An 18,445-nucleotide genomic window follows, 5' to 3' on the forward strand; every position below is an offset into this window, starting at 1 on the left:
GTGGGAGGGCATTCCATAGTGTGGGTGCTGCATGAAGAAAGTCCTGCAATTGTGAATGGGAGCAAGTAATCAGTGCAGATGAGAGACGCAGATCTTGAGCAGAGCAGAGAGGTCGAGTTGGGAGATATTTTGAGATTACAGAAGAGGTGTATGTTGGTGTAGTTTGGTTAATATATGTGAGTAGAAGTATTTTATATTGAATACGGTAGAACATGGGCAACCAATAGAAGGACTGACAGAGTGGATCCGCAGATAATGAACATCTTGCTAGGAAGATTAGCCTCGCAGCTGCATTCAAAATGGATTCTAGTGGTGAGATTATTTTCTTGGGAAGATCAGTAAGAAGACCATTGCAATAATCAGGAAGCAGTTAGTTCCGGACGAACGGGATCCCGGTGATCAATATATCAACGCTGGGTGGAATGCTGGCGTCAAAATACCGACAACTGGTTTCACGTTCTTTCGGACAACAGGGCGCACTTCTGTCCTGCTGCAGGGGGGGTGGTTAGGTTTAGGCAGCAGAAGGGGGGTTAGGGTGCAGCCACGGGAAGGTTAGGGTTAGGGACCAGGGACGGAAGGTTAGGGTTAGGCACATAGAAGGGGCTGGGTTAGGTTTAGGCAGCGGGGATGGGAGGGTTAGGGGTAGGCACCAAGCGACGAGGGTTAGGGTTAAGCATCATCGCGGAGGGTTAGGGTTAGGCACCCAAAAGGGAGGGTTAGGGTAGGGAAAATGTGAGGGTTAGGTGGCTTTATGGAGTGCTGTCAGTGTTCTGATGGATGGGATGCAACTGTCGGTATACTGACCGCCAGCATCCTTCCATCGGTAATTCATACTGAACCCCAATAATCAATGCAGGAGATAATAAGTGCATGGATTAGAGTGTCTTGTGTAAGGTCATATTTGGATATGTTTCTTAGATGCATGTAACATGATGTAGATACAAACTGAATGTGTGGAACAAAAGACAGTCAGAGTCAAGGGTGACACCTAGGCAGCGAGCTTGTGGGGTAGGGAAGATTGTCGAGTTGTCAACAGTTATGGGGATATGAGGTTGGTAATTACTCTTGGTTGACGGAAATAAACTATTTTGGAAATGCTGATGCACCATTACCAGTATTGAGAAGAATGAAGACCAAGTACAGAGGCTCAGTTGTGGAACACTGCTCAGAGGGGGTCATTCAGATCTGATTGCTGCTGTGCATTTTTGCACAGCGGGCGATCAAATCTGAACTGCGCATGCATCTGAGCTGCACTGCAGTGGCGCGTCGCACGGCTGCAACGGACATCAGCGCCCTGCGACGGACTGGTGCGAAGAATCTATTTGCATGGGCGTTCGCAAGGAGATTGACAGGAAGAGGCTGTTTGTAGGTGGCAACTGACCGTTTTCAGGGAGTGTCCAGAAAAACGCAGGCAGACTCAAGCGTTTTCAGGAAGGGTGTCTGACGTCAGCTTTGGTCCCGATTAGCCTGCTCTTATCGCACTGGAAGAGTAAGTCTTGGGCTTCGCAGAAACTGCACAAAATCAGTTTGTGCAGCTCTGCTACACATGCAAACGCACACTTGCACACCCAAAAAACACTCCCCCTTTTGGTTGCGACTATCTGATCGCAGGGCAGCAAAAAATACAGCCCAGCAATCAGATCTGAATGACCCCCAGAGTGAGGACATTGTTCCAGTATCCAGAGTTCAAATACAATTCTCAGCAGAGAAAGGTCATCATACTACAATACCAGAACAAAGAAGATTCACACTGACCATAAGAACATCTTAGTTATGGCTGTGTCTGACTATTCCAAATGTTACTCTTTACTTACCTACTATCTGGGCTCTGGCCCAGGAGATAGCTAATACAGGGAGTGCATTGCAGGGCCATCACTGACATGCGAGGCGGGCTAGCCCTGTGCTGGGCGTCCCCCCGCATGTCTGAGTTAAGGATCGTAGCTGTGCTAAACTTAGCACAGCAACGATCAACTCGGACTGACCCCCAATAGAAGGTTGAATATTTGTTTAACTCAGGCAATAGTTGACTCCATGCATGCAAAACTTATCCAGTGATTGGAACTTACTAACTGACAGTGGATGCATGATGGGTACCTTCATTTAATACATGATTTAAGTAAGCCTCTTAATTTTAAAGTTCCAAAAACAATTCCATTTCCTAATAACTGTAATAATCCCGTATGTAATGTTATTAAGCCTTTGCAGGGCATCTGGAAGCACTTAGATCCACAGAGTAAATCAAAATAAAAAAGGAATGATGTGTCTTTTACTGGGTTAAAATTAAAAAAGAATATCACTATCAGATGTCTTGGAAGCAGCCGACAAACAGATGGGCTGTGACCTTTTCACGATAAAGTGAATTTGGAAGGGTGGCTCTTGGTGAGTTTATTTATTTTTGTGTTACAGTAAGATCTGAATTTGAAAGGTCCAGTTTGCAACATCATTTTTTAGTATTTATTCCCTTTTTATTGTTGCCAAAGAAAACTATGCATCCCAGCTTGGGGGTCCTCCAGTATTAATAGTGGTGCCAAATCATTGCTCGCTCCAACCTCCAGTATTCAAGCACTTGTAGTGTTTGTACCAAAACATGGAAACTTGACCAGTGCTCTTACTGTTACACAGGGAAACCGGCCATTTCCCCTCACATGCAAAGGATCAGCATATAAAAAGAGCATAGTATATAAATGTGCAGTACATACTGTATAATGCTGGGATTATTTAGTAACACAAATTTCATGCATTACTTGGAAGGGGATGCAGTGAAATTGCATTCTGGAGACCGACGCCGGAATCCCGACAGACAGCATTTTACCGCTGGACGCCAGTCCGACACCCATCCGGTATTCCCACTCTTGTTTGTGGGTACACGCCACCAACCGAGTGAGAATAGAAACTGTGCGCTGCCTCGCAGTCTGGATACCGGCAGATGGGATGGGATATCATACTGGATTCCTTTGAAGATATTAAGAGGTCTATTTACTAAGCCTTGAATGGAGATAAAGTCGCTGGAGATAAAGTAGCAGCCAATCGGCTCTTAACTGCCATGCCACAGGCTGTGTTTAAAAAATGACAGTTAGGAGCCGATTGGCTGGACTTTATCTCCATCCAAGGCTTAGTAAATAGACCCCTAAATATGCAAATAAATAAATAAATAAACAAACAAACAAACATTATACTGTATATCGCAGACTCTTGAATTGTTGGTGGAATTTAGTGTTACTTGTTCAGAAACATTATAGAACATCTGTCACTTGTATATAATGGACATTTTGTGGTTTGATCCATCAGAATCCCTCCCACCATTCGGGGGGGGGGGGTTGAGATTGCGTTGTTTCAGTCAGCCCCTTATTGTGTATCATGGTGGTGGCGTGTCTGTGCATCACACCCCTATTGCTTATCACTTTTGGGACGTGCCCAGTACTTACTGAGCTGCTGGCAGCTCCCGGCTTCTCTCTAGATGGCTAAGATGTTGTGCAGCATCCGTTCACCACTGCACTGCTAAGAGAAAGAGCGAGTGACCTTTCTCCCTATGGGACACTAGTCACACTACAGCCAGTGGGTGGGACAGTGCATGATAAGAGGGGTGCCATGGTTGGAAGGTATGCGTTATTTATGAGAAAAAATAAGAATTTACTTACCGATAATTCTATTTCTCGGAGTCCGTAGTGGATGCTGGGGTTCCTGAAAGGACCATGGGGAACAGCGGCTCCGCAGGAGACAGGGCACAAAAGTAAAGCTTTTACAGGTCAGGTGGTGTGTACTGGCTCCTCCCCCTATGACCCTCCTCCAGACTCCAGTTAGGTACTGTGCCCGGACGAGCGTACACAATAAGGGAGGATTTTGAATCCCGGGTAAGACTCATACCAGCCACACCAATCACACCGTACAACTTGTGATCTAAACCCAGTTAACAGTATGATAACAGAGGAGCCTCTGAAAGATGGCTTCCTAAACAATAACCCGAATTAGTTAACAATAACTATGTACAAGTATTGCAGATAATCCGCACTTGGGATGGGCGCCCAGCATCCACTACGGACTCCGAGAAATAGAATTATCGGTAAGTAAATTCTTATTTTCTCTATCGTCCTAAGTGGATGCTGGGGTTCCTGAAAGGACCATGGGGATTATACCAAAGCTCCCAAACGGGCGGGAGAGTGCGGATGACTCTGCAGCACCGAATGAGAGAACTCCAGGTCCTCCTTTGCCAGGGTATCAAATTTGTAAAAATTTACAAACGTGTTCTCCCCTGACCACGTAGCTGCTCGGCAGAGTTGTAATGCCGAGACCCCTCGGGCAGCCGCCCAAGATGAGCCCACCTTCCTTGCGGAATGGGCCTTAACAGATTTAGGCTGTGGCAGGCCTGCCACAGAATGTACAAGTTGAATTTTGTTACAAATCCAACGAGCAATCGACTGCCTAGAAGCAGGCGCACCCAACTTGTTGGGTGCATACAGTATAAACAGCGAGTCAGATTTTCTGACTCCAGCCGTCCTTTAAATGTATATTTTTAAGGCTCTGACAACGTCCAACAACTTGGAGTCCTTCAAGTCGTCTGTAGCCGCAGGCACTACAATAGGCTGGTTCAGGTGAAACGCTGATACCACCTTAGGGAGAAAATGCGGACGCGTCCGCAGCTCTGCCCTATGTCGAATGGAAAATTAAATAAGGGCTTTTATAAAACAAAGCCGCCAGTTCAGATACTCTCCCGGCCGAAGCCAGGGCCAGTAACATAGTCACTTTCCATGTGAGATATTTCAAATCCACATTCTTTAGTGGTTCAAACCAATTGGATTTGAGGAAATCTAAAACTACATTTAGATCCCACGGTGCCACCTTAGGCACCACAGGAGGCTGTATATGCAGTACTCCTTAGATAAAAATCTGGACCTCAGGGACTGAGGCCAATTCTTTTTGGAAGAATATTGATAGGGCCGAAATTTGAACCTTAATAGATCCCAATTTGAGACCCATAGACAATCCTGATTGCAGGAAATGTAGGAAAACGACCCAGTTGAAATTCCTCCATCGGAGCACTCCGCTGCTCGCACCACGCAACATATTTTCGCCAAATACGGCGATAATGCTTCGCGGTGACTTCCTTCCTTGCCTTTATCAAGGTAGGAATGACTTCTTCTGGAATGCCTTTTCCTTTTATGATCTGGCATTCAAACGCCATGCCGTCAAACGCAGCCGCGGTAAGTCTTGAAAAAGACAAGGACCCTGCTGAAGCAGGTCCCTTCTCAGAAGTAGAGGCCACGGATCGTCCGTGACCATCTCTTGAAGTTCCGGGTACCAAGTCCTTCTTGGCCAATCCGGAGCCACTAGTCTTACTCCTCTTTGCCGTATAATCCTCAATACCTTTGGTATGAGAGGCAGAGGAGGAAACACATATACCGACTGGTACACCCAAGGTGTTACCAGCGCGTCCACAGCTATTGCCTGCGGATCTCTTGACCTGGCGCAATACCTGTCCAGTGTTTTGTTGAGGCGAGACGCCATCATGTCCACCATTGGTTTTACCCAACGGTTTAATAGCATGTGGAAAACTTCTGGATGAAGTCCCCACTCTCCCGGGTGAAGGTCGTGTCTGCTGAGGAAGTCTGCTTCCCAGTTGTCCACGCCCGGGATGAATACTGCTGACAGTGCTATCACGTGATTCTCCGCCCAGCGAAGGATCCTGGCAGCTTCTGCCATTGCCCTCCTGCTTCTTGTGCCGCCCTGTCTGTTTACATGGGCGACTGCCGTGATGTTGTCCGACTGGATCAACACCGGTCTTCCTTGAAGCAGAGGTTCCGCCTGGCTTAGAGCATTGTAGATTGCTCTTAGTTCCAGAATGCTTATGTGAAGAGACTTTTTCAGGCTCGACCACACTCCCTGGAAATTTCTTCCCTGTGTGACTGCTCCCCAGCCTCTCAGGCTGGCATCCGTGGTCACCAGGATCCAATCCTGCATGCCGAATCTGCGGCCCTCCAATAGATGAGCCTCCTGCAACCACCACAGAAGGGATACCCTTGTCCTCGGCGACAGGGTTATCCGCAGGTGCATCTGAAGATGCGACCCTGACCATTTGTCCAACAGATCCCTTTGCATGGAATCTGCCGAAAGGGATTGCTTCGTAAGAAGCTACCATTTTTTCCCAGGACTCTTGTGCATTGATGTACAGACACCTTTCCTGGTTTTAGGAGGTTCCTGACCAGGTCAGATAACTCCTTGGCTTTTTCTTCGGGAAGAAAAACCTTTTTCTGAACTGTGTCCAGAATCATCCCCAGGAACAGCAGACGAGTTGTCGGCATTAATTGGGATTTTGGAATATTCAGAATCCATCCGTGCTGCTTTAGCACCTCTTGAGATAGTGCTAAACCCATCTCTAGCTGTTCTCTGGACCTTGCCCTTATTAGGAGATCGTCCAAGTATGGGATAATTAATACGCCTTTTCTTCGAAGAAGAAATATTATCTCGGCCATTACCTTTGTAAAGACCCAAGGTGCCGTGGACAAACCAAACGGCAGCGTCTGAAACTGATAGTGACAGTTTTGTACAACGAACCTGAGGTACCCCTGGTGTGAGGGGTAATTGGAACGTGGAGATACGCATCCTTGATGTCCAAGGATACCATAAAGTCCCCTTCTTCCAGGTTCGCTATCACTGCTCTGAGTGACTCCATCTTGAACTTGAACTTCTTTATGTACAGGTTCAAGGACTTCAGATTTAGAATAGGCCTTACCGAGCCATCCGGCTTCGGTACCACAAAAAGAGTGGAATAATAATACCCCTTCCCTTGTTGTAGAAGAGGTACCTTGACTATCACCTGCTGAGAATACAGCTTGTGAATGGCTTCCAAAACCGTCTCCCTTTCTGAGGGGGACGTTGGTAAAGCAGACTTCAGGAAACGGCGAGGTGGCTCTGTCTCTAATTTCAACCTGTACCCCTGAGATATTATCTGCAGGATCCAGGGATTTACCTGCGAGTGAGCCCACTGCGCGCTGTAATTCTTGAGACGACCGCCTACCGCCCCCGAGTCCGCTTGCGAAGCCCCAGCGTCATGCTGAGGCTTTTGTAGAAGCCGGGGAGGGCTTCGGTTCCTGGGAAGGAGCTGCCTGTTGCTGTCTCTTCCCTCGTCCTCTGCCTCGTGGCAGATATGAATAGCCCTTTGCTCTCTTATTTTTAAAGGAACGAAAGGGCTGCGGTTGAAAGGTCGGTGCCTTTTTCTGTTGGGGAGTGACTTGAGGTAGAAAGGTGGATTTCCCGGCCGTAGCCGTGGCCACCAAATCCGATAGACCGACCCCAAATAACTCCTCTACGCATCGCCTGTCCACTGTCGTGTCCATAAAGCTCTTCTGGCCGAAATGGACATAGCACTTACCCGTGATGCCAGTGTGCAGATATCTCTCTGTGCATCACGCATATAAAGAAATGCATCCTTTATTTGTTCTAACGACAGTAAAATATTGTCCCTGTCCAGGGTATCAATATTTTCGATCAGGGACTCTGACCAAACTACCCCAGCACTGCACATCCAGGCAGTCGCAATAGCTGGTCGTAGTATAACACCTGCATGTGTGTATATACCTTTTTGGATATTTTCCATCCTCCTATCTGATGGATCTTTAAGTGCGGCCGTCTCAGGAGAGGGTAACGCCACTTGTTTTGATAAGCGTGTTAGCGCTTTGTCCACCCTAGGAGGTGTTTCCCAGCGCTCCCTAACCTCTGGCGGGAAAGGGTATAAAGCCAATAACTTCTTTGAAATTAGCAGTTTTTTATCGGGGCACCCCACGCTTCATCACACACGTCATTTAATTCTTCTGATTCGGTAAAAACTACTGGTAGTTTTTTCACACCCCACATAATACCCTGTTTAGTGGTACCTGTAGTATCAGCTAAATGTAACATCTCCTTTATTGCCAAAATCATATAACGTGTGGCCCTACTGGAAAATACGGTTGATTCGTCACCTTCACCACCGGAATCAGTGCCTGTGTCTGGGTCTGTGTCGACCGACTGAGGCAAGGGGCGTTTTACAGCCCCTGACGGTGTTTGAGGCGCCTGGACAGGCACTAATTGAGTGTCCGGCCGCCTCATGTCGGCAAACGACTGCTTAAGCGAGTTGACGCTATCCCGTAATTCCACAAATAAAGGCATCCATTCTGGTGTCGACCCCCTAGGAGGTGACATCCTCATATTTGGCAATTGCTCCGCCTCCACACCAATAACGTCCTCATACATGTCGACACACACGTACCGACACACAGCAGACACACAGGGAATGCTCTATACGAAGACAGGACCCACTAGCCCTTTGGGGAGACAGAGGGAGAGTCTGCCAGCACACACCAAAAAGCGCTATATATGACAGGGATAGCCTTATGATTAAGTGCTCCCTTATAGCTGCTTTTATATTAATATATTGCCATTTATTTTGCCCCCCCTCTCTGTTATACCCTGTTTCTGTAGTGCAGTGCAGGGGAGAGACCTGGGAGCCTTCCTGACCAGCGGAGCTGTGACAGAAAATGGCGCCGTGTGCTGAGGAGATAGGCCCCGCCCCTTTTTCGGCGGGCTCGTCTCCCGCTATTTAGTACATTTAGGCAGGGGTAAATATCTCCATATAGCCTCTGGGGCTATATGTGAGGTATTTTTAGCCTTTTTAAAGGTTTTCATTTGCCTCCCAGGGCGCCCCCCCCCCAGCGCCCTGCACCCTCAGTGACTGCCGTGTGAAGTGTGCTGAGAGGAAAATGGCGCACAGCTGCAGTGCTGTGCGCTACCTTAAGAAGACTGCAGGAGTCTTCAGCCGCCGATTCTGGACCTCTTCTTGCTTCAGCATCTGTGAGGGGGCCGGCGGCGTGGCTCCGGTGACCATCCAGGCTGTACCTGTGATCGTCCCTCTGGAGCTTCATGTCCAGTAGCCAAGAAGCCAATCCATCCTGCACGCAGGTGAGTTCACTTCTTCTCCCCTCTGTCCCTCGTTGCAGTGATCCTGTTGCCAGCAGGAATCACTGTAAAATAAAAAACCTAAGCTAAACTCTCTAAGCAGCTCTTTATGAGAGCCACCTAGAATTGCACCCTTCTCGGCCGGGCACAAAAATCTAACTGGAGTCTGGAGGAGGGTCATAGGGGGAGGAGCCAGTACACACCACCTGACCTGTAAAAGCTTTACTTTTGTGCCCTGTCTCCTGCGGAGCCGCTGTTCCCCATGGTCCTTTCAGGAACCCCAGCATCCACTTAGGACGATAGAGAAATATACTAGGATTATAAATATAGCTACAAGCTGTTTGGTTGCTATGGGCAACACCTCTGTTTGCCCTCTTTAGAAGGTTTAGTACATCTTCGCTCAACTCCTAGTAAAGTGATTAGCTTTACTCTCATGAATAATTAATCAGCCCTTTAAGGAGCTGCCTTCATCGGGGTAAATTTACTAAGGTGGGAGTTTTTTTTTAGAACTGGTGATGTTGCCCATAGCATCCAATCAGACTCTATCTATTATCTTCTAGAAGCGGCTAGATAAATGGTAAGTAGAATCTGATTGGTTGCTATTAGCAACATCACCAATTCTAAACTAAACTCCCACCTTAGAAACCCAGGAACCTCTGGTCTTTTTTGGCAAAATATAATTAGAATTTGAAGGTTGTTGTTAGTTTATTAAACTTTGCAGGAATTTTCAGAACATTGCCATTCTAACTTTTCCAGGCATGTCAGCTACAGTATTTTTAAGGCAAAAACCATAATATCAAGAGCATACAGTACCGGAATACAATAGAAAATATATGTTCCTTCCTATGAGCACTTATCAGTGTCGGACTGGGGCAGGAAGGTAGAAGCCCAATCTTAAGAGGTGAGGTCAGCCACTAGAAGGGTGTGGCCAGCCATCACAGAGGTACTTGGACAACCATTAGAGAGGAGTGTCAGGACCACCCACTTTGATTGACAGGAGGGCAAATCTTAGTGCTGTTTCCATAGAAACAAACCAAGCACCCAAGTTCATCCATGATTTTGCTCTATGCCGAGAGAAGGAGGTGGAGCTATCAGGCAATAAGGCCCACCAGGAACTAACTCTGTACACCTGTGGGCCAGTCCAACCGTGGCACTTGTATATTTCCATTTAATTATTTAGGCCTTGGCTTTGCCCATTTTGCTATAGTCCTTTATTTACAGTAATTTGAATTAATGACTGGGGGGTCATTCTGACCTAATCGCACACTGTCGTTTTGCGCAGCGCTGCGATCAGGTCACTACTGCGCATGCGTATGCACCGCAATGCACAGGCGCGCAGTACGGGTACAAAGCGGATCGTTTCTGGCCGATGGATTTTAAGAAGAATCCATTCGCACATCCGATCGCAAGAAGATTGACAGGAAGAAGGCGTTTATGGGTGTCAACTGACTTTTTTCAGGGAGTGGTTGGAAAAACGCAGGCGTGTCCAAGTGTTTGCAGGGTGGGTGTCTGACGTCAATTCCGAGACTGGACAAGCTAAAGTGATCGCAGCGGATGAGTAAGTTCAGACCTGCTCAGAAACTGCACAAACTATTTTTGTAGTGCTCGGCTACACAGGCATTCGCACACTTGCAAAGCTAAAATACACTCCCCAGTGGGCGGCGACTATGCATTTGCACGGCTGCAAAAAGTAGCTAACGAGCGATCAACTCAGAATGACCCCCTGTATCACTTCAAAAAGTCCTGTTTGCAAAATCACTGAACCCCAAATAGTATTTATAATGTCCAAAAAGCTAAGAATCCAGGGCGAAGGACGGTCAGGTAGAAAAACTACCTCTGAAATAAGTATACTGAATTTCGCATACCATTTTAAACTGCCAAAATAGAAATAGCCCAAAATCTGATTTTTTTGACGCCTGATTTTCTGACCATCTTAAGCCGATGAGACGCTGGCCCGTACCTGCATAGCTATGGGTGTTTCCTTGTACTTGCACTACTGTTAATGAGGCAACAGCAAAACAAGGATTTTTGTATACTGTAATGTGCTATATAAATAAGTTTAACATAGCCGGAACCCTGTAATGATGTACAAGGAGCCAGGAAGAGACGTGTAGCACTTCCCCTCATTATTCTGTGGAGCTCTCAAGTGCCACCATTATTCCTTATTAGATCGGTTTAGTGTGTCACCTATTCAGATAAATGGCAAAACAAAAGTGCCGTAAATATTCCTAGTGGCCTTCTGTCATCTATATGTGCAACTAATTAGATAATTTACTAGGTCGTATTAATGCATAAAGACACTAATACAAACATGTCCTCACTAATATGTTTGTGCAGATCAAAAAGCAAAAGTTAATTTCAGAGGTCAGTGCCACCCACTCACTCCGTCTCATTAAACCCTTTAAGAGATGCCAAGGAGACCACATGGCCTATTATATAGTTAACTGCGGCTTAGTGCATCCATATTTTTCAGAGACGAAACACATAACTCCATGAATATACTGTGTAGGAGAAAATGCTATAATGCATGGCAGGTAGTGTTGGGAAAGGGGACGCTGCTCGAATTCTGTACCTGGGCTCAGGGATATTTGGTGACATTAATGAAGATGCGTGTAATGTTTTGTGGCACCTTTACCTTTCATTTTGACATAATTCTAAACTGTTTTACACAAAATACGCAGTGGCGACACTGGGGTTGGTGACATCAGGTGCTCACATCCAAAAATGGGGTGTGGCATTGAATCTCTCTCCACGTTTTCCACTCTGCCCAGCATTCCTCAAGTTGCTGGACTCAGGGCCGGATTAAGCCATGGGGGTGCCCGGGCACTTAAGACAGGGGGGCCCCAGTGGAAGGTGGGGGGTGTATATTAGATTGGACATACCTCCCAACATGTCCCATTCCAGGAGGGACAAAATGCTCTCTGTCTGGACTTCCCACTTAATATATGATTGGCGTCACCTGTGTTGAACTATTTAATTGATAAGAAAGGTATTTCAACACAGGTGATTGCAATCATAACTTAAGAGGGAAGTCCAGGTAGAGAGCATGTTGTCCCGCCTAGAAATGGGTCATGTTGGGAGGTATGGTTTGTGTATATTAAATTTAAACCAGTGGTGTATATTAGTTTTAAACTAATAGTTTAATAATAGCTGGGTACTGTTTATAGCTCCACCGAATTGAAACTATTATATAAAAATGTATTGTAGTGTAACAAAGACAACTTAATCTTAAAATACACATAGAAAAATAAAATAATTTATCTTGTCACGTAGTTACATAGTTAAATAGTTAGTGAGGTTGAAAAGAGGCAAAATGCCCATTGGGTTCAACCTGTATTCTGTGTAAAGGTGTTAATATTATAATGTACCTGCTGAAGTAATGGTTTAATACCAATTGACAACTATGATTCTTACCACTCCCAGATATTAATGTCACTATGTTAAGAGCTATAACCCTGTATACTTTTTCCAGTTAGAAATTTGTCCAGTCCGTTCTTAAATGCATTTACAGAGTCTACCGTTATTACATTCTGTGGCAGGGAGTTCCAAATCTTTATTGCCCTTACCGTGAAGAACCCTTTCCTACGTGGTGTACGGAATTTTCTCACCTCTAGCCTCAGCAAGTGCCCATGTGTCCTATACAGAGTTCTTTTAATAAACAAATCCGCTGCTAGTTCCTTGTAATGATTCTTTACATATTTGAAGATATTAATAATGTCTCCTCTTAGTCGCCTCTTTTCTAGTAGAGATGAGCGCCTGAAATTTTTCGGGTTTTGTGTTTTGGTTTTGGGTTCGGTTCCGCGGCCGTGTTTTGGGTTCGAACGCGTTTTGGCAAAACCTCACCGAATTTTTTTTGTCGGATTCGGGTGTGTTTTGGATTCGGGTGTTTTTTTCAAAAAACACTAAAAAACAGCTTAAATCATAGAATTTGGGGGTCATTTTGATCCCAAAGTATTATTAACCTCAAAAACCATAATTTACACTCATTTTCAGTCTATTCTGAATACCTCACACCTCACAATATTATTTTTAGTCCTAAAATTTGCACCGAGGTCGCTGTGTGAGTAAGATAAGCGACCCTAGTGGCCGACACAAACACCGGGCCCATCTAGGAGTGGCACTGCAGTGTCACGCAGGATGTCCCTTCCAAAAAACCCTCCCCAAACAGCACATGACGCAAAGAAAAAAAGAGGCGCAATGAGGTAGCTGTGTGAGTAAGATTAGCGACCCTAGTGGCCGACACAAACACCGGGCCCATCTAGGAGTGGCACTGCAGTGTCACGCAGGATGTCCCTTCCAAAAAACCCTCCCCAAACAGCACATGACGCAAAGAAAAAAAGAGGCGCAATGAGGTAGCTGACTGTGTGAGTAAGATTAGCGACCCTAGTGGCCGACACAAACACCGGGCCCATCTAGGAGTGTCACTGCAGTGTCACGCAGGATGTCCCTTCCAAAAAACCCTCCCCAAACAGCACATGACGCAAAGAAAAAAAGAGGCGCAATGAGGTAGCTGACTGTGTGAGTAAGATTAGCGACCCTAGTGGCCGACACAAACACCGGGCCCATCTAGGAGTGGCACTGCAGTGTCACGCAGGATGTCCCTTCCAAAAAACCCTCCCCAATCAGCACATGATGCAAAGAAAAAGAAAAGAAAAAAGAGGTGCAAGATGGAATTGTCCTTGGGCCCTCCCACCCACCCTTATGTTGTATAAACAAAACAGGACATGCACACTTTAACCAACCCATCATTTCAGTGACAGGGTCTGCCACACGACTGTGACTGATATGACGGGTTGGTTTGGACCCCCCCCAAAAAAGAAGCAATTAATCTCTCCTTGCACAAACTGGCTCTACAGAGGCAAGATGTCCACCTCATCTTCACCCTCCGATATATCACCGTGTACATCCCCCTCCTCACAGATTATCAATTCGTCCCCACTGGAATCCACCATCTCAGCTCCCTGTGTACTTTGTGGAGGCAATTGCTGCTGGTCAATGTCTCCGCGGAGGAATTGATTATAATTCATTTTAATGAACATCATCTTCTCCACATTTTCTGGATGTAACCTCGTACGCCGATTGCTGACAAGGTGAGCGGCGGCACTAAACACTCTTTCGGAGTACACACTTGTGGGAGGGCAACTTAGGTAGAATAAAGCCAGTTTGTGCAAGGGCCTCCAAATTGCCTCTTTTTCCTGCCAGTATAAGTACGGACTGTGTGACGTGCCTACTTGGATGCGGTCACTCATATAATCCTCCACCATTCTATCAATGTTGAGAGAATCATATGCAGTGACAGTAGACGACATGTCCGTAATCGTTGTCAGGTCCTTCAGTCCGGACCAGATGTCAGCATCAGCAGTCGCTCCAGACTGCCCTGCATCACCGCCAGCGGGTGGGCTCGGAATTCTGAGCCTTTTCCTCGCACCCCCAGTTGCGGGAGAATGTGAAGGAGGAGATGTTGACAGGTCGCGTTCCGCTTGACTTGACAATTTTGTCACCAGCAGGTCTTTCAACCCCAGCAGACCTGTGTCTGCCGGAAAGAGAGATCCAAGGTAGGCTTTAAATCTAGGATCGAGCACGGTGGCCAAAATGTAGTGCTCTGATTTCAACAGATTGACAACCCGTGAATCCTTGTTAAGTGAATTAAGGGCTGCATCCACAAGTCCCACATGCCTAGCGGAATCGCTCCCTTTTAGCTCCTTCTTCAATGCCTCCAGCTTCTTCTGCAAAAGCCTGATGAGGGGAATGACCTGACTCAGGCTGGCAGTGTCTGAACTGACTTCACGTGTGGCAAGTTCAAAGGGCATCAGAACCTTGCACAACGTTGAAATCATTCTCCACTGCACTTGAGACAGGTGCATTCCACCTACTATATCGTGCTCAATTGTATAGGCTTGAATGGCCTTTTGCTGCTCCTCCAACCTCTGAAGCATATAGAGGGTTGAATTCCACCTCGTTACCACTTCTTGCTTCAGATGATGGCAGGGCAGGTTCAGTAGTTTTTGGTGGTGCTCCAGTCTTCTGTACGTGGTGCCTGTACGCCGAAAGTGTCCCGCAATTTTTCTGGCCACCGACAGCATCTCTTGCACGCCCCTGTCGTTTTTTAAAAAATTCTGCACCACCAAATTCAAGGTATGTGCAAAACATGGGACGTGCTGGAATTTGCCCATATTTAATGCACACACAATATTGCTGGCGTTGTCCGATGCCACAAATCCACAGGAGAGTCCAATTGGGGTAAGCCATTCCGCGATGATCTTCCTCAGTTGCCGTAAGAGGTTTTCAGCTGTGTGCGTATTCTGGAAAGCGGTGATACAAAGCGTAGCCTGCCTAGGAAAGAGTTGGCGTTTGCGAGATGCTGCTACTGGTGCCGCCGCTGCTGTTCTTGCGGCGGGAGTCCATACATCTACCCAGTGGGCTGTCACAGTCATATAGTCCTGACCCTGCCCTGCTCCACTTGTCCACATGTCCGTGGTTTAGTGGACATTGGGTACAACTGCATTTTTTAGGACACTGGTGAGTCTTTTTCTGACGTCCGTGTACATTCTCGGTATCGCCTGCCTAGAGAAGAGGAACCTAGATGGTATTTGGTAACGGGGGCACACTGCCTCAATAAATTGTCTAGTTCCCTGTGAACTAACGGCGGATACCGGACGCACGTCTAACACCAACATAGTTGTCAAGGACTCAGTTATCCGCTTTGCAGTAGGATGACTGCTGTGATATTTCATCTTCCTCGCAAAGGACTGTTGAACAGTCAATTGCTTACTGGAAGTAGTACAAGTGGGCTTACGACTTCCCCTCTGGGATGACCATCGACTCCCAGCGGCAACAACAGCAGCGCCAGCAGCAGTAGGCGTTACACGCAAGGATGCATCGGAGGAATCCCAGGCAGGAGAGGACTCGTCAGAATTGCCAGTGACATGGCCTGCAGGACTATTGGCATTCCTGGGGAAGGAGGAAATTGACACTGAGGGAGTTGGTGGGGTGGTTTGCGTGAGCTTGGTTACAAGAGGAAGGGATTTACTGGTCAGTGGACTGCTTCCGCTGTCACCCTAAGTTTTTGAACTTGTCACTGACTTATTATGAATGCGCTGCAGGTGACGTATAAGGGAGGATGTTCCGAGGTGGTTAACGTCCTTACCCCTACTTATTACAGCTTGACAAAGGGAACACACGGCTTGACACCTGTTGTCCGCATTTCTGGTGAAATACCTCCACACCGAAGAGCTGATTTTTTTGGTATTTTCACCTGGCATGTCAACGGCCATATTCCTCCCACGGACAACAGGTGTCTCCCCGGGTGCCTGACTTAAACAAACCACCTCACCATCAGAATCCTCCTGGTCAATTTCCTCCCCAGCGCCAGCAACACCCATATCCTCCTCATCCTGGTGTACTTCAACACTGACATCTTCAATCTGACTATCAGGAACTGGACTGCGGGTGCTCCTTCCAGCACTTGCAGGGGGCGTGCAAATGGTGGAAGGCGCATGCTCTTCACGTCCAGTGTTGGGAAGGTCAGGCATCGCAACCGACACAATTGGACTCTCCTTGTGGATTTGGGATTTCAAAGAACGCACAGTTCTTTGCGGTGCTTTTGCCAGCTTGAGTCTTTTCAGTTTTCTAGCGAGAGGCTGAGTGCTTCCATCCTCATGTGAAGCTGAACCACTAGCCATGAACATAGGCCAGGGCCTCAGCCGTTCCTTGCCACTCCGTGTGGTAAATGGCATATTGGCAAGTTTACGCTTCTCCTCCGACAATTTTATTTTAGGTTTTGGAGTCCTTTTTTTACTGATATTTGGTGTTTTGGTTTTGACATGCTCTGTACTATGCCATTGGGCATCGGCCTTGGCAGACGACGTTGCTGGCATTTCATCGTCTCGGCCATGACTAGTGGCAGCAGCTTCAGCACGAGGTGGAAGTGGATCTTGATCTTTCCCTAATTTTGGAACCTCAACATTTTTGTTCTCCATATTTTAATAGGCACAACTAAAAGGCACCTCAGGTAAACAATGGAGATGGATGGATTGGATACTAGTATACAATTATGGACGGGCTGCCGAGTGCCGACACAGAGGTAGCCACAGCCGTGAACTACCGCACTGTACTGTGTCTGCTGCTAATATATAGACTGGTTGATAAAGAGATAGTATACTCGTAACTAGTATGTATGTATAAAGAAAGAAAAAAAAACCACGGTTAGGTGGTATATACAATTATGGACGGGCTGCCGAGTGCCGACACAGAGGTAGCCACAGCCGTGAACTACCGCACTGTACTGTGTCTGCTGCTAATATATAGACTGGTTGATAAAGAGATAGTATACTCGTAACTAGTATGTATGTATAAAGAAAGAAAAAAAAACCACGGTTAGGTGGTATATACAATTATGGACGGGCTGCCGAGTGCCGACACAGAGGTAGCCACAGCCGTGAACTACCGCACTGTACTGTGTCTGCTGCTAATATAGACTGGTTGATAAAGAGATAGTATACTACTAATATTATATATACTGGTGGTCAGGTCACTGGTCACTAGTCACACTGGCAGTGGCACTCCTGCAGCAAAAGTGTGCACTGTTTTAATATAATATTATGTACTCCTGGCTCCTGCTATAACCTATAACTGGCACTGCAGTAGTGCTCCCCAGTCTCCCCCACAATTATAAGCTGTGTGAGCTGAGCAGTCAGACAGATATATAATATATATTATATAGATGATGCAGCACACTGGCCTGAGCCTGAGCAGTGCACACAGATATGGTATGTGACTGACTGAGTCACTGTGTGTATCGCTTTTTTCAGGCAGAGAACGGATATATTAAATAAACTGCACTGTGTGTCTGGTGGTCACTCACTATATAATATATTATGTACTCCTGGCTCCTGCTATAACCTATAACTGGCACTGCAGTAGTGCTCCCCAGTCTCCCCCACAATTATAAGCTGTGTGAGCTGAGCAGTCAGACAGATATATATAATATTATATATAGATAATAGATGATGCAGCACACTGGCCTGAGCCTGAGCAGTGCACACAGATATGGTATGTGACTGAGTCACTGTGTGCTGTGTATCGCTTTTTTCAGGCAGAGAACGGATTATAAATAAAACTGGTGGTCACTATCAGCAAAACTCTGCACTGTACTGAGTACTCCTAATGCTCCCCAAAATTAGTAAATCAAGTGTCTCTCTAATCTATTCTAAACGGAGAGGACGCCAGCCACGTCCTCTCCCTATCAATCTCAATGCACGTGTGAAAATGGCGGCGACGCGCGGCTCCTTATATAGAATCCGAGTCTCGCGATAGAATCCGAGCCTCGCGAGAATCCGACAGCGTCATGATGACGTTCGGGCGCGCTCGGGTTAACCGAGCAAGGCGGGAAGATCCGAGTCGCTCGGACCCGTGAAAAAAAACATGAAGTTCTGGCGGGTTCGGATTCAGAGAAACCGAACCCGCTCATCTCTATTTTCTAGTATATACATATTTAACCTAGTAAGCCTTTTCTCGT

The sequence above is a fragment of the Pseudophryne corroboree genome, chromosome 11 (genome assembly GCF_028390025.1).
Source record: "Pseudophryne corroboree isolate aPseCor3 chromosome 11, aPseCor3.hap2, whole genome shotgun sequence".
In the NCBI taxonomy this organism is placed as follows: Eukaryota; Metazoa; Chordata; class Amphibia; order Anura; family Myobatrachidae; genus Pseudophryne; species Pseudophryne corroboree.